This window comes from Piliocolobus tephrosceles, chromosome 20, assembly GCF_002776525.5.
Source record: "Piliocolobus tephrosceles isolate RC106 chromosome 20, ASM277652v3, whole genome shotgun sequence".
Classification (NCBI taxonomy): domain Eukaryota; kingdom Metazoa; phylum Chordata; class Mammalia; order Primates; family Cercopithecidae; genus Piliocolobus; species Piliocolobus tephrosceles.
The window spans coordinates 54,295,061-54,312,390 of record NC_045453.1 but is presented as its reverse complement, the minus strand read 5'-3'; the positions used below and the strand labels follow the sequence as shown (position 1 = coordinate 54,312,390).

The following is a 17,330-nucleotide window of genomic DNA, read 5'->3' as shown; positions in this document are numbered from 1 at the left end:
TAAAATGCATTCTTGACTTCAAAGATAATTAAAAAGTGAAAGACAGTGGATTCAGACTCAAACACATACAGTGTAGAAACATGCTTTGTTTGTGAGCAAATGGAGATTGCTATCTTGCAAGTGACTTTTCACCCTGTCCAGAAAGTTTCTCCAACTTTCTACACTATAAGATTTGCCCATCTTCCAACCTCCTCACTCCCAGACATCCAGCTATACTACATCTCACAGGTCCAACCTAGCTTGGCCAGTCTTATTTAAAATTTAAAACAGAAATACTGAGACTGGGATTCTTTGTAGCCAAGTCACATTAATGGCAATTGTCTGACACGTGGTGCTGGGGTGTCTCATAACTTTCCTTTAGCCTACTCTTTCCAAAGGCTAAGGGGTTTAATCCTCCCTTGATTCCGCAAAATACCCCAACATCATTCCAGTAAACTCTTTTTTGTGGCTTAAGTCAGCCAGAGTTTATTTTTTGTGGCCTGAAACCCAGAGAACCTTAACTAACACAACGCCCTAAGAACATTTTCGGAAAGATATGCAAGAAATTAACCTTAATTATCTCTGAGAAATGAACTAGGTATCCTAATGGTGTAGAAGGCAACTTCTGCTGTTACTTCATAATAATGTGTATGACTGGATGTTGCGTTGTTATGGTTTGGAGCAAAGGGTTGTCGGAGCAAAGGCTTTCCAGTTCAGAGTTTAGTCTGATTTGGGGTGTTCATTTTTACACAGTGAGTATGGATTACTTGCATACATTTTTCAGCTAGGTTTTGTGTGTGTGTGTGTGTGTGTGTGTGTGTGTGTGTGTGTGTGTGCTGTCATATTTGAAAAGGAATAATACAATGGTAGCTTTCTGATTTTTCATGGCTCGCGTTTGTTGCTATCCTGGTCCAGCTCCCTTATTTCATAGACATACAAACTGATCCTAGAGTAGTTAGGACACAGTCAACCATCTTACAGCTACCGTGAGATCATTGCTTTAGACCAGCCTAGAATTAATCTTATTGATAATGTTCCTGTCTTAAAAATAATGATCTTATTTTTAAATGCAGTAGATACTAAGTGATCAAACATCTTCCTGTGAAGTTGCCTTACATGTTCTCCTTCTACGTCATACTCCAAATTTACTCAGCTTGAAGTTTTTGCTGGTTAATAATCTCCTTACTTTGAAAAGAAAGTCAAGCTTAGATGGATTTGTTATTGATCACACTTGAATGTGAATTGTCTTAATTGGGTTAAATGTAGGCAGACACTTGGATAAAATCCCTCTCAGTGAATGAGCTGGGTGTTCTGATGGAACTGTGATAAATTTAGACTATTGGACGTCACGTAGGAATACTCTTGTAGCTCCCTCCTTCATCTTTCCCTGCCACTACCACCTAAAAAGAAAAAAATTAATATGATCAGAAAAAAATTTATCCCCTGGAAGGAAATTAGCACAAGTCAAGACAAATAGACTAAATTAGCCATTTGTGGAAACAGTGCATTCTGGGAGTTGGCCTGCAAATGCCTTGTCGTTGGAGCAAAGGGTTTCCAGTTCAGAGAGGGCTCAGGAAAATTGGACGGCATGTCATAATTATAAAGCAGTAAACTCTGCAGTTGTATTTTACCTTCCTTAGGATGATGTCATGGTGCTTTAGCAACTGAGTTTAAAATAAGAGAGTGTAATAATGTATTATTGTTCGTCCAGGACTGTCTTGAGAATCAGAGAACCACCCAGGATCACTCTGATTCTACACGAGGGATCACAGTAATTTAAACAGGCAACAGGTGCTTCCTAGACCACTGAACTTAGTGGAAATGGGGTCACAATGAGAGAGAAAGGAGGGAGGGAGAAATGAGTGAAAGGATGGAAAAAGGAAGTGACAAATGAAAGGAGGGCAGAGGAGGAAAGAGTAATGGCAAAGAAATGAGGCAAAAAGGAAGGAAAAGCCCCCTCTCCAAAAACAAACCTAATTCTGCCCCTCAAAGTGTTAGACTGTTGAGACAGGGTAATGATCCTCTCTTCTGGTATACTGTAATAATGTTTTTAAACAATTTTCCTGATACAAATTTACATTATTTTGTAGTGTGAATCTAAATATGGAAGTTATCAGCTCACTCCACCTCCTTTAGGACAATGGGGTTTTTCGGTTAAGTTTGCCTTCCTGTCTCAGAACTTCACCTCCCAGCCATGGCCCTTCATGGTGCCCTGGATTTTTGTTGGTATGTGCAGTATGCCTTGCTTTTTTATACCCTTGAGGCTTTTGGTATTCTATTCTCTCTAGGTAGAATGAAAAGTCTGCCTTTCAACCCCCCCGCAACCATCACCCCTTTTGTCTTGCTGTCTCAACCAGTGAGATGCTGTTCAAACAATATTTCTTCTGTAGAACCACATACGCCTCTTCATAAGAGAATGATTCATTAAGATTCTATTGGCGTATATCAAATAAACTGTGGTTGTCTGAGTGAATCTCTCTCTCTTTGTAAATATTGAGCTCCTAAGGAACAAGCACCTTCTCATATTTACCAGCACGTGTATATACCAGTCTTCCATGTATACTCATAAGTTTATCCTTAAAAGTACTTGAATTAATGAAGAAGGCAACAGAAACTATTTTCTGGAAAAGGCACTCAAGACTTGAAAATAACATAAAAAATTTCTTGGCTATTTCAAAATTATTTAGGGGTGACTGTTAATTTGCAGAAAATGAATAGCAATGTGAATGATTCCTGCCCATAGCAACGCAAATGAATTACACAAATCCCTGCAAGTCAAATTTTCATTTGAACCAGTGAAGATCTTACTGGTCCCCATGGCCGGGTGTGGTTGCTCACACCTGTAATCCCAACACTCTGGGAGGGCAAGGTGGGTAGATCACCTGAGGTCAGGAGTTCAAGACCAGCCTGGCCATGGTAAAACCTCCTCTCTACTAAAAATACAAAAATATTAGCCTGACATGGTGGTGCACGCCTGTAATCCCAGCTACCTGGGAGGCTAAGGCAGGAGAATCACTTGAGCCCAGGAGACGGAGGTTGCAGTGAGCCGAGATCGTGTCATTATACTCCAGCCTGGGCAACAAGAGTGAAACTCCTTCTCAAAAAAAAAAATAGATCTTACTGGTCCCCTCATTTATTAACGAGTCAAATAAAATCTTTGACGTGCATTCGTTTTATATTTGGATGAGAGTCATGATTTTATGATTTTTGAAAATTATGCTTTAACACTGTAATAGAACATTTTTATTGAATATGTCTGTGCATAAACTAGCAGATAGCATAGGTTGAGTGTGTATTAATAGAATATAGAGAATGTTTTCTATTAAACTTAACATAATAGCTGTAAGGCAACGTGGAAGTAAAATTAATGTATCTGTTAAAATCATAATACTACATTAGAATACCAACAGAATAATATAATAAGGCCCCTTAAAGCAAATGGTTTCCAGGTTTACATACACACACTCACACATGCACACACTACATATATACCTACAAATAAATATGTGCATGTATATGTGTTACAATGTAACTGATACGTTGAAGTCAATATGTTTTCCATAAAGTAATTACAAGTTTACAGGTTTCTGCATCACAAGTATGTATCACACTCTATTAAACATGTGGTCATGAGGGCACCATGTTAACTCTATTGCTTAACTCTTTTAATCACTCTTAGTCATACTTCCCTGTTATTTGCTTTTCCATCATTTTCCTTAACTAAAGCCTATGTATCATCCTCCTGCCAGACATCCCCCTTCCACTTATTTGAGTGGAAACAGGAACTTTCCCAATAAAGGCAGCTGAACAGACGGCATTAAGCAAAAACGTTTCAAATCTAATGGCCCATTAGTCACATTCAACCAATGATCCACTGAAATGACTGACCAGGTAACTAGGTCAGCTAGCTCAAGGGAAGCATTTATGATACAGCTCTCACTTTTCCAAACCCAAGGACCACAGCTTTAGCCTCCATTCACAAAAACAGGATATGGACCCAGGAGCCATGTGGCTCATTACCTGTGTGGTGGGAATTTCTCATGGACACAAGCATGCTTCAGAGGACTGGGAATACACCTTTCTCTAAGACTGAAGCTTAGATTCTCTCTAACTTTAAGAGAAGGGTCCCGCAAGGTCAGCCTGGCAGTCTAGCACTTTGGTGTTTTGTTTTGTTTTGTTTTGTTTTGTTTAAAGCACTACATCATTTCTTAAGATACATATTACATGTGATTAAAACTTTATTCTATTTTTCTCCCTCTCTTAGCTGGCATTCCTTGGGAGTGGAAAAAAAAAAATCAAAGGCATTCCCACACAAAGGTCCACATTGAAGTATGTTTAAGTGTCAGATTAAAACTAACAAAAGGCAGGAAATAAGGAGTTAGACTTTAACTCAGTCCTGAACTCACCCTATTGTGCCTAGGTACCAAGGGGTCAGGAAAGAACCTCTAGGTTCAGAATTAGCTGCTTCTGTTTCCTTTCACTGCTGAGATATTATACTTCAAAAAAATATTAAATTGACAAGAAGCCCCCAAGTGCCTATAACCCCCACAGGGTGGTAATCTGTGCATATCTCTAGTTTTAAAAGGCATGATTCAACCTTACACCTCTTCAAAAGTACAAAAACATCTGTTACCTTTGGTAAATCCCCTTTCCTATGTATCTATTTTCTGGCTGTACTGAGTTATTTCCCTTTCAAAAAAATAAGTACATCAGAAAAAGAAAAGATGCCAGAAGTAGGAAAAAGCAATGATTTCTTAGCAGATGGCAACCAGCAGTTTATTTATTTCTGGGTTTCTCTGCTAAGGAAAGCACTTTATTCATATTCAGACTTAATTTTCTAATCTAGGATGACTTCCAGTACCAGGTGTGATTCTGACTCTTCCTGGTCATTTTTCAAATTCATCCTATGGTAAGAATTGCAACTGCCTCCAGCTTATTCTCACTTGGAGAGTGCACCTCCTCTGCAAATGTAGACTGCCTTTGGGACCTAGAGCATATTTGCCTAGAGTTCTCTCACAGAAGTACTGGCATAGACACTACTCAGGTATGCGTGTAAGTCTGCTGACTGGAACTGGGAATGCATTTTGTATTTTGCATAATGGTAAACCAGAGTTAGCCTTCCATGATCCACAGTGTTGCTGAGGAAATTGGTAAGGGTTAAGACTCCAGGTACCACGAGTAGCAAAGGACATCCCTGGGGAGAAATAGTCTGGGTTCTAACAACTCAGGGTCTGTGACACTCTTGTCCTTGGATGCTCTTCATCTCATGCTCCACAACTTGAGACAGATAGATGTTCTAGCAGATTCTCTCCAGATATTGAAAACTGCAGATGACTGGAAGTTCCTGCTAGTAAAAATCTCCCAGATGAATTTGCAGAGCAAACCTGCACTTCCCACCGAAGAGGACAAGAGAACTTATCCTCTTTTCTCATTATGTCTGTCAGTTTATATCCTTCTTCAACCCCCCCCCCCCAAAGAAGGGAGCAAATCATCATTCTTCCTTTGACCAAGAAAAACAATGCCTTTCTTTACTTCTAATAGTAGGAGCAACATTATGAGATAAAAATGAAAAACATCCAACCAGTCACAATGTCTAAATAAGAATTGCTGATGCACTGTCTCCATCAATTGGGTAAAAGTTTAAAATTGTTTCCTGCTTGCCGGTTCGCACCTCTCACCCCCTTTTCTCCACATGCAAACACACATCTTTCATTTTCACTTAAATCTTATAAGAGGGAAACTCAGGCATTGAGTAGACTGTTCAGTGTAAGTGCCTCCGGTAAATAAATAACTCAGTACTTTCAGAGAATAATAAAGGCTATAAAAAAGGAAATAGTTAAAAGCGTCATGTAATTTATCATCCCAGCTGGTTAAGTTTTGAGAGAGACAGAGGTCAGAACAAATGCTAAACTGGACTGAGCACCAGGACAAGAGCCTCGATCTGGGACTCTCCCAGACAAACCTGAAGGTGGGAGGTCTCTCTCCAGGTAAAGTGATAATAATTTCTGGAGTGACTTTCAGAACTTTGTACTTAGAGAGGCAGTGGGAGACAGAGGATTGAGCCCAGTCTTGCCTGGCTGAAGTGAGCTTTGGAAAGAGCCACATGAAATTCAAATGCAGGCTGGATTTGAAGGGCCAGAGAAAATAGGTAGATATTTAGTTTATTACACTAGACATTTGAGACGTAATAGAGACTTATACTGGCTGGTACCAATAGGATGAATGTGAGGGATTATTGATGTGAAATGAGTAGATCTCAAAACCTCATGTCTATAAACAGGGTGAATCAGAGGTGATTTTTCTGAGTAACTGAGTGATGTCTTTAGCAGTATTTTGGGAAAAACTAAGGCCAAAAGGTTGAGTAATATACACAATTTTGCCAACTAATAATGTGACCTCCAGATCTACTTTTTAGTAAAAAGATGACTGTTTCAATGTGATAAGGGCCATGAAGGGGACATGAACAAGAAACTCTGAGGTCGTAAGAATTGATTCTACTTTTGCCAGGTATGGTGAGACCCTGGACTACAATCTAAAGATGGACCCTGCTCGTTCAATCTCTAGTTTTGTTACCTTTGGTGAATACTTGCCCATTTCTGGGCTTCAGTTATAAATTTGAAGCTCTCACATAGGTATGTTCCTTCATTGCTCTGTACCTTGGAATATGCAGCTCTCTCTAGCAGAGTGCCCTTTTCCATCTTGTCTACCCGAGAAGCCCCTTGTCATGCCCAAAGTTACCACCTCTATGAGACTTTCTCTGCAAATCATCCTTTGGAAACATAGCCTACCAATCACCTGTCTGTTGATTTCTTGTGGCAGATACAACTTCCGCCTTCCCAGACACCTTCCAGCCAAGGGATAGACTTAGCCCAATGGCTTAGCCCAATGACACATAATCAGAAATCTTTTAAAATGGGGATTCAAGAAGACCTTTTACTTCTCTGGTTAAAAGTAACAGCCATCACACTCTTTTGCCCTTTTTCCTTCTTTCTTCAAACCACCTCTAACACCATTATAATTTTGGAGATAAATCAGCCATCTGGCAACCATGTTGCTACCAATGACAGAATGAAATCCAGCAAACTAAGTTGTGGAAGATATGATCAGTAGATTCATTTATGTCATTCTGAAGCACTGAACCAGCCCTGTACCTAATTTTATTCTTCCTATTATAAATACAAATAAGTCCCTGCTTTCCAACCCCTGTGAGTAAGTCTTTTCTTGAAACTAAAAGTATACATAATTGACACACCATCAGTTAGCTGTTGCTGAGTAACAACCCCCAAATCTGCAGGTCACCTAGGTAGTCCTACTGATCTGGTCCATGTTTCTGTTGAGCTGTCCAAACATCTGGAGGCCACATTGCCAGGCTGGCTAGACTAGGAAGGCCTCAGCTGGGACAGCTGATCTCTACTCCATGTTCTCTGTCATCTCCCACCTGGCTAGCCTAGGCTTTCGCACATGGGAGCAGAAGAGTTTAAAGAGAATGTGGAGCATGTAAGTCTCCACCATCACATCTACCATGTTATTGGCCAAAATGAGTAACTAGGCCAGCCAGATGCAAGGGGAGCCGTGGAGTATTGGAGGCATGACTGCTTGCACTCAATCTGTCAAACAATTGTAAAGTGTGAGAGTTTGAGAACAAGGATTGTGAGATATTTGTAACTCCTATATAGTAAGCCTTCCCTAACCTTATTCTTAGCCAAATGTTTGCTCTGCTTAATTCACAGGGCTATTGAAAGAACCCTTTATTTCTGAGTCCACAGCAGATCAAGTGGGAGGCCTTTCGAGATGCAAGGAAACAGATTACCACACACTAAATTACTGCTGGTATAATTACATTTTTGAATGCATACTTGCAGAGCAAGGTTTTCATCCATCTCCAGGGACTTTGGAAGAAGACAAAAAAGGAAACCAATACATAGAAGAGCTTTAGCTCCTGGGTGAATTTGAAAGTTGAATTAACATAGAGTGATTCTTATCCTTGCCATCCAGTTATGATTACTTGTTACCAGTGGATAGCATGTTGTACTTCAATCACCTATTTAAGATAATACTTATTTTTTTCTGGGAGCAAACTCTCCCACCTGGTCTACATAAGATTCTTCAAGACCACTTTCAGCAAACCATCCTCATTGTTCCCCAGAATAAAGGATAAAGAAGCTTAGAAAACTTGTGAGATCATGTCTTCTACAGGAAAATTTTTGACCTCGAACAAGTTGGAAGTAGAGAACAGTGCATCCACCATCTGGGAAATAATCCAGATGTAGAAGCTCAGTTGTGTTAATTTGAAATATCCTACCCCTAATACATGATGCATCAGAGGCTGGCTAAATTCTCACCAGTTTCTTAGGCACACAGCCACAATACATTCCCCTGACACTCTGCATCTCGGTGGGAACATATGACTGTTTTTTGCCAATGGAATGTGATTGGAAGACACACCTTTTGGTATAACGCAGGGGTCTACAAACTATAGCCTACAGGACAAATGTGGCAAATCACCTGTCTTTGTAAATAAAGTTTCAGTGGAACATAGCCACCCTACTCATTTATGTATTGTCTAAGACTCCTTTCACACTATATCGGCAGAACTGTGTAGTTTTTAACAAAGATTAGGTGGCTCTCAGAGCCTAAAATATGTACTATCCTTTACAGAAAAAATTAGTTGACTCTTGGTTTAAGGCATATTAAAGTGAGTGCCTGTTCCATTTGCTTCTCTTCTGCTATCTGAAAGATGTCAGGCCAGTTTTTGAAGCCACGACTCGATCTTGCAGAGCCCCATTATGAAAATAATTGTGTCTCTGAATGGATGCACAAAGCAGAGGCTCCTGTCCAAACAATAGACCCATCCCCATTCTCTTGGAATTCACACTGGACCATGATACAAGCAAAAAAATAAAACTTTATTGTGTTGAGGTACTGAGACCTGGGGATTGTGTGTTATAGCAGCAAACACTACTTACCTTGACTAATATAAATGAACAAAGCAGAATGCTCTACACAAATATGATATTTAAAAATTGAGTAATTGCAGCATAGAAAAACAAAGGCATCGGTCTAAGACCTATAGCAAAGCTTGGAAGCGACAAGAGTGGTTATCATTTCCCCTAGCATTGTGATGAATTGGCAGAGAATTACTGCAGACCAATTCTAGCACCAACCTTAAGGTCCTTCTCATGTGATGTGACTCAAGGAAAATTGAAGATTCAAACCCAAAAGAACATCTCCTTGCTGGCTTGTCACTGATACCTGCCTCACTTTTTTTTTATTATTAAAGGTTGCCTTGTTGTTGAAATTGTGAACACCTTAGAAAATCAATAGCTACTCAATATTAGAAAGGATCTCATTATACTCTTTTTAAAGGAGAGCCAGACAAATAAGCCAGAAATATATTTTTATTCTCTCAAGATAGTTAAAATCCTAGACACCTGGAAGAGAGGGCTATAAAAAGAAAGGTAGGAAGGTCTTGCAAAAATAGATGGCTGTCTAACTTTGCCCCCTTCATTGGTACAAGGCATGACTCAGGAACCTGGCAATCATCTTGAACTCAGAGGCCAAGATATTTTCCTAACTGCAGTGCCCTATATTCCTTACCTGCTTTGTCACTTCCTCTTCAATGTGAGTCACTTCCTCTAAGAATTCTTCAGATCCATTTCAGATCTATTCTTTTGTCTTTCACAACCCCTGCAATTAATAAATGCCTCGGGAAAGCACTTATTATACTACATGGCAAGCGTAATTTTACTCATCTGTCTCTCCTACCAGACTTCAGTGCAGGGCCATTTCCTGGCATAATTTCTGGAATACAGAATATATCCCATAAATATTTGTTGAGTTAAAGGTAAACTGTTCTCTAGATGAAAGGGCCTCCAGATCCGGTTAAGATTTAAAATTTCTTGAGGAATACATAAATATGGACTCCCAGACCTACTGAGTCAGGATCTAGAATTTAGACGATGAAACTGTTATTTTTCACAAAGTGATGGTGGAGCATCGAGTTTTACTCTGCAAGAATCTAGTTAAGCATTAGTCTTTCTTTGGTGGTTGGTACTTGCAAAGCCTCACACATACCATGAAAACAAGGTGGAGAATCCATTCATTTATGTATTTAGTCATAGTTATTGAGTGTTCCTTTTGTGTCGAGCACTCCTCTGGGCTTTGGAAGTAGAGTAATGAATAAAATAGACAAGAATCCCTGCCTTCATGAAATTTATATTCTAGAAAGTTAAGCAAGACAAATTAAGTGCAGATTATATTGTAATAAGTGCTGAAGAAAAAATTAAGCTAGGAAAAGATCAGAAAGCATTAGAGAGGGTCCAATTTTAGGTAGAGCAGCCAGGGAAGGCCACAGTAAGAAGGTGTCATTGATTCAAGATCTGAAGGAAATGAGAGTGAGAATCATATCTGGGGGAGGAGCATTCAAATATAAAGAACAAGTAAATAGATCCTAGGAGAGCAGCACCCCTGGAACGTCTGAGGAGGACTCAGGAGAACAGGAGTGAGTAAGAGAGGGTCAGTGATAGGAAATAGGATCCCAAAGCATGGAAGAGGTCACATCACACAGGACTGTGTAGGCCACTGTAAAGTCTTTGCAATTCCTCAATGTGAGATGAAAAGCCTTTAAAGGGTTCTGGGCCAAGACTTGACAAGGTCCAATTTACCTATTAACAGCATTTCTATGGCTACTGTGCCTAAATTAAAGTGGGGACAGGGGCTGATGCAGGGGAATCTATTATAAAACATTTGTCCTAAATCATGTAAGTGATGAGAGTGGAATAGACCAGGGTGTACCCATGGAGGTACTGAGAAGTTTTCGAATTCTAAATACATTGTATTTTAAAGGCAATTCCAATAGGTTTTGCTTGTAGCTCAGGTGTAGAATAAGAAACAGGAGAATCAAAGACAACTCCAAAGCTTGGGGGCTGAGGAAATGAAAGGATGGCATTTTCATGTATCCAGATGGAGGAGATAGGAAATTGAGTGGCTAGAGAATGGATGTAGAAGCTCAGTTGTGTTAATTTGAAATACCCAACTGGAGACCTAAACGAGGATAGAAGTCATCAGTAACCTATGTGTTTCTTCCTCACTGATCTTCTCTGGCTTTGACCTCCAATGCCCTAATTCAAATATCTACCTTCTAAGCAAAAGCATAATTGCATATGTTGGTAAAATTACTTTTCAAAACCATAAAGCACTATCAAATGAACATTATTATTATTTATACATGGAAATTCTAGGATGATGCCATAAACCCCAAGAAGGGCCTTTCATTTGGTATTTTGAAAATCAGGCTCTAAGAAACATGAGTTCACTGTACCTCAGGGTTTCTGGGCCAGAGGAATACAGACTGGATTTTTGCAGCAAATATAGTGCCCTTTATGGAAACCTTCACAGTTTGGTAAACTTTTGGAAAATTAAACACCCATCATTAAATTGTAACCTAAGGGGACATGAAGAAACAACTAACCATGCACACCCACCTCTTCTCTCCTGGGAAGTAAAAGCATTATGTGCAACTAAAGGAACTACAAGTTCAATTGAGAATATGTAAAAACCCATGGGTTTCCTTTTTAAAGAAACCAGAGTCCATACTTGCAATCCATCTCCCACTTCCATCCCATCTCGCAACCACCAGCTCTGCCCTCATTCCCACTCGTCAAATCTTGGTAGAAACAGCTGTCACCACAAAAGTCATACTGGGCCAGGACAGACAGCTGGCTCTGTGATTCACAAACAAATTAACCTTGGGATTTTATTTTGAGCAAAGGGGCTTCCTATCCTATGTCCTTCATGGCCATCCATTTTTTGGCCTTTGGGTAAACACACACCAACTCAAATGTCACACACGGCTGAAGGACATTTGGAGTTTTCAGGGTCACTACCCACTATTGCTTTTAAAAAATATTTCTTCTTAATCAAAGGCCTTTATCTCTTGACAAATTTTCCAGTGAAAAAGTGTACCTAGTTTAAGTAGCCAACTCATGCCTGGGGTTTTGCTTCTCAAAGAGGGAGGGGTGTGAACATCGTTGTTCCATTAACAATTTAAGGATCAGTTCTCAAAGTGTAGTCATAAGGCGTAGAATTAACAGATGACATAATGTGATATTTAAAAGTTTTAAGAAACCAGCAAATATATGTCTTGCAGCACAGCACCATCTACTGACCAGACAGGGAAAGAATATGGGGGTAGGAGCAGAAGGGAGAGAGAAAGAAAGGGTGAGAAGGACTGAGAAGGCTGAGGGGAAGAGGAAAGGGAAAAGAATGGAAGAGGAAAAGAAAGAAAAAACAGGACTTTAGATTTCTGTTAATGCAATTCCACATTCCACAGATAAAGAAACAGAGCTCAGAAAGTTTAGCTGAATTCGCCAAGGATACAAAAGGCTCTCAGTTCTCCTATTTATAAGGAAAATTATTTTCACATCTTTGAGGTTTAAAAAAGAGCTATCCTGATGTAGAATTTGAGAAATTAACCAACATATATCAATGGAACTCATTAGAGAGTGCAGATATAGACCCATACGTTGAATCCATTATTTTTCTACCTTTGTACAAAGGGAATTCAATAGAGAAATGATAATCTTTACAGCAAACTTTATTGAAACAGTTTTGCAAAACACATGTAACCTCAACTCATAGTTCACATCTTGTGTGAAATTTCTATACACCTTGTATAAAAATTCAATATGTATAATAAACCCAAACAAAAAAATATAGAACCTTAGCTGGGCGTGGTGACCCATGCCTGTAATCCCAGCTACTTGGGAGGCTGAGGCAGGAGAATTGCTTGAACCCAGGAGGCAGAAGTTGCAATGAACTACATTGCGTCATTGCACTCCAGCTTGGGCAACAAGAGTGAAACTCCGTCTCAGAAAAAAATAATAATAATAATAACCCATAGAGCTGTAAAACTTCCAGTAGAAAACACAAGCGGAAAAATTCATGATCTTGAGTTAGGCAAAGAAATCTTGGATATAACATCAAAGAGAAAATCTTGGATGTAAGATCATTAAAGAAAAAATTATAGACACTATCAAAGATTAAGAATTTCTGCTCTTCAGCAGGCACTGTGAAGAGAATGAAGACAAGCTACGAACTGGGAAAAACATTTATAAATCATGCATCTGATAAATAACTTGTATCCCCAACATATATTCAACTTTTAAAACACAGTCATGAGAAAGTCAACAACTGAATTTAAAAATGGTTAAAAGGCTTGAATAGACAAAATGTTCAATAGCAGTAGTAAAGAGGAAAGTGAAAATTAAAACCACAATGGGATACCACTACCTATCAGTAAGAAGGTTTAAATGTTTAATGTCCTTACAATATTAAAGTATTCAAAGTGATTGGAAATATTTTATATTGCTGTTGGTAATAAAAAATAGCACAAACATGGTGATCATTAAAAAGTTAGGAAACAATAGATGCTGGAGAGGATGTGGAGAAATAGGAATACTTTTACACTGTTGGTGGGAGTGTAAATTAGTTCAATCATTGTGGAAGACAGTGTGGCGATTCCTCAAGGATCTAGAACCAGAAATACCATTTGACCCAGCATTCCCATAGTAGCTCCAGTAATAAAGTTAGGAATAACTTCCTTCCACTTCTGAGTTCTGGAAGTAACTCAAGGGACTCCTCTGACATCCGGCATGCTCCTCCTCACACGACAAAAACTAGCCCCTATTTCAATTGCATATCAAAATTTTTCATCGATAAATACAAACATTCTTCTTACTGTTTCAATCCTGTTAGGAAAGGATTATAAATCCCAAAGGATTATAAATATACCCAAAGGATTATAAATCATTCTACTATAAGGACACATGCACAGGTATGTTTATTGCAGCACTGTTTACAATAGCAAAGACTTGGAACCAACCCAAAGGCCCATCAGTATTAGATTGGATAAAGAAAATGTGGCACATATACACCATGGAATACTATGTAGCCATAAAAAAGATGAATTCATGTCCTTTGCAGGGACATGGATAAAGCTGGAAACCATCATTCTCAGCAAACTAACACAAGAACAGAAAACCAAACACCACATGTTCTCACCCATATGTGGGAGTTGAACAATGAGAACACATGAACATAGGGCAGGGAACATCACACACTGGGGCCTGTCGGGGGTGGGAGGCTAGGGGAGGGATAGCATTAAGAGAAATACCTAATGTACACGACGAGTTGATGGGTGAAGCAAATCACCATGGTATATATATACCTACGTAACAAGCCTGCACCTTCTGCACATGTATCCCAGGACTTAAAGTATAATAAAAAAAAATGGCACAACCACTTTAGAAAAGTCTGATAATTTCTTTATATAGCTAAATATACATTTACTATATGACACAGCAATCCTACTTCTAGGTATTTACACAAAAGCGATGAAAATTTATGTTTTTTTAAAAAACTCTGGGCCAAGTGGTGGCTCATACCTGTAACCCCAGCACTTTGAGAGGATGAGGCAGGAGGATTGTTCGAGCCCAGGAGTTCGAGAGCAGCCAGGGAAACATAGCAAGATCCCACTGTACAAAAAAAAAAAAAAAAAAAAAAAAAATTAAGAAATAGATAGTGGTGGTGTGCACCTGTAGTCCCAGCTACTTGGGGCACTGAGATGGGACGATCACTTGAGCCCAGGAGGCCAAGGCTGCAGTGAGCTGTGATCGTACCACTGCACTTCAGCCTGAGCAACAGAGAGAAACCCTGTCTCAAAAAACAAAACAGAACAAAATAAAACTGTGTATGACCGTTTATAATTCCTTTAGATGTGATCACCAAAACCTTGTCTCTCAATAAGTAAAGAGGTAAATAAACTATGGCATAAGGAATACTACTCAACAATAAAAAATGAAGGGACTAGTGACTCACCTAACAACATGGATGACTCTCAAAGGCACTATGATGTTACGTGAAAGACGTCAGTCTCAAAGGGCTATATACTGTATTATCCCATTTAATGGCATTCTGGAAAAGGGACATCTTATAGGGATAAAAAACAGATCAGTGGTGGGTGGGGCTGGGGTGGGAGGAGACTGATTTGTTTTTCTAAGACCACCAGAGTGGGCACAAAAGAACCAGCGAGTAGGCAAGGCTAAAAGCAAAACTGCAAATTTATTCTTTGGTCATCTAGCTTCAGGGACCGGAGCTGGGGGGAGGGGGTTGGAGTTTCTAATACAGTCCGGACAAGAGTGGGGACTGAGAAAGCCCACCCCCGGCGCATCTGCTGGGAGCGACTTTTCTAGGAGTGGAAGGGCAATAGGCGGGGCACGGGCATGTCGGGGGAGGGGGGACGCTCCACAGGTGCCACCAGTGGAAACCAAGTAAAGCTTGGTCTCCTCGGATTGACATCACCTGGTGCATGCCTGATTAATCTGCACCTTCCCGGGCGTCAGCTGCATTCTCGCACACATGGGAAGAGTTGGTGGTGAAGAAGAACCCGGAAGTGCACCATCCTGCCTCGGTTCGTCCAAACAGAGATGTTGGCCACAAAAGGACATATGGGAATTTAGGCGACTAGGGGGTGAGAAAACTGTTCCATATCTTGATTGAGATGATGATTACACAGCTGTAGGCATTAGAAAAAACTCTCAGAGCTGTACAACAGAAAGAGTAAATTTTGCTGTATGTAGATTATAACAAAAAAATGTTGAAAATGGTCTGTAGTCTGGAATACATTTTTCAAAAACATGGAATTAAAAGTATATTCTACTCTCATACACTATTTGTTTATATAAATAAATTTGTTCAAAAAAAGGAAATAAAATAAAATGAATAGTGATTCATGCCTCAAATATCCTATAGTTTTAAATAATGGAAACTTAATTGGTAAGTTTTTAGTGCAATATGCATAGTTGGTTACATTATGAATATTTTAAGAATCAAAATTTGTTATAAAGAGTAAGGCTAGGCACAGTGGCTTATGCCTATAATCTCACCACTTCAGGAAGCCAAGACAGGAGATTCACTTGAGGCCAGGAGTTTCAGACCAGGCTGGGCAACAAAGCAAGACCCCCATCTCTACAAAAAATAAAAATTTTCCAGCCATGGTGGCTCATGCTTGTAGTCCCAGCTGCTGCTTGGGATGCTGAAGCAGGAGGATTGCTAGAGCCCAGTAGTTCAAGGCTGCAGGGAGCTATGACCATTCTACTATACTCTAGGCTATCTGACAGAGCAAGATCCTGTCTCAAAAAATTATGGACAGTGGATTGGGCTTACATTTGATGCAATCTTTGAAAATGCTTTTAACATGAATTTTTATCCATATGAAATGGCTCTAAAATTTTTTCTGGTAGCTTACCTAATACAAATAAGTGAATATACAGTTCTGAGTGCTGTCTCTTTCTTTTCAAGCTTAAAAATTACATTCCTATCAGCCTTCATGGAGCCATACATTTGTTCTTACAACCTACGTGACATCTCTGCTCCAAAGAGTTCAAGTGTTGCCCCATATAGGCAGAACATTTATTGACTTTAATTTAGGATGCCAGGAGTGATAGTAAACCAATGAGAAGTGGGAGAAAAACTGTTAAAAACTCTCACAACAATGAAAGCCAGTTTGCCACGTTAATATTTATCTTATCAATGGTTTCCTTGCTGCTTCCCAAGGTCTCTAGTCCACTATTAAAGTTTGCCTATTTGACAATTATTTTCTGCATATCTGTTATGTAAGGTATTGTGCTAAAAATAAACTCAGGATATTGTGGCGAATCGAAAGACAAATGAACTATCCTAAAACAGCTCACCATCCTATGGAGGATATATAGATACACAAATTCAGAAAGTATGGCACAATAGTATCAGAATGATGATGGGAAGCTTCAGGAGCACAAGAGAGGAAGTCAGGGTCACCAAAGGGAAGGGTATAGAACATGGTCAGTAAGAAAAAAACAATTATGAGGGTATAAGCATTAACCTGGTTTATGTCCACTAACTATCTATTCACCAGGTTGATTGAGGAAAACGGGCAGTAAGATAAGAAAACATGAGTAAAGACTTAAAGGCTTAGAAGTCTTTGGCTTGCTGTAATCTTGTAATTAAAGCTTTGCCACATGATAAAGATTATGCTTGGAAAATATAAAAACTCAGTAAAACTTTTAAAAAATTCAAAGCTTGGTTTAATTGATCTGTAGCTATCCATTTGAAGTCATCCAATTGGTGTTAACTGAAAACAGAGAGGCCAAGCTTTATCTAGAGAAAATGCTATCCCTAAATGATATAATTACTTGGTCTTTAATTGGTGAAAATACTTTGGTATTAGAGTGACAGTCTAGAAAACTGAATTTTCACAGAATGTCGTCAGTGGAGTAAAAAGCAAAGTGTGATAGCCTTCATAACATTTTCAG

At 39.3% G+C, this 17,330-nt stretch overlaps 1 long non-coding RNA gene across 1 annotated transcript; it reads left to right on the top strand.

Annotated features, from left to right (window-relative positions):
* The first annotated feature begins 6,511 nt into the window (after positions 1-6,511).
* On the top strand, positions 6,512-16,630 carry LOC111546508. The gene is made up of 2 exons (XR_002732796.1): positions 6,512-6,557; positions 16,339-16,630. It is a non-coding gene; the product is annotated as an uncharacterized LOC111546508 (long non-coding RNA).
* Positions 16,631-17,330: the final 700 nt, after the last annotated feature.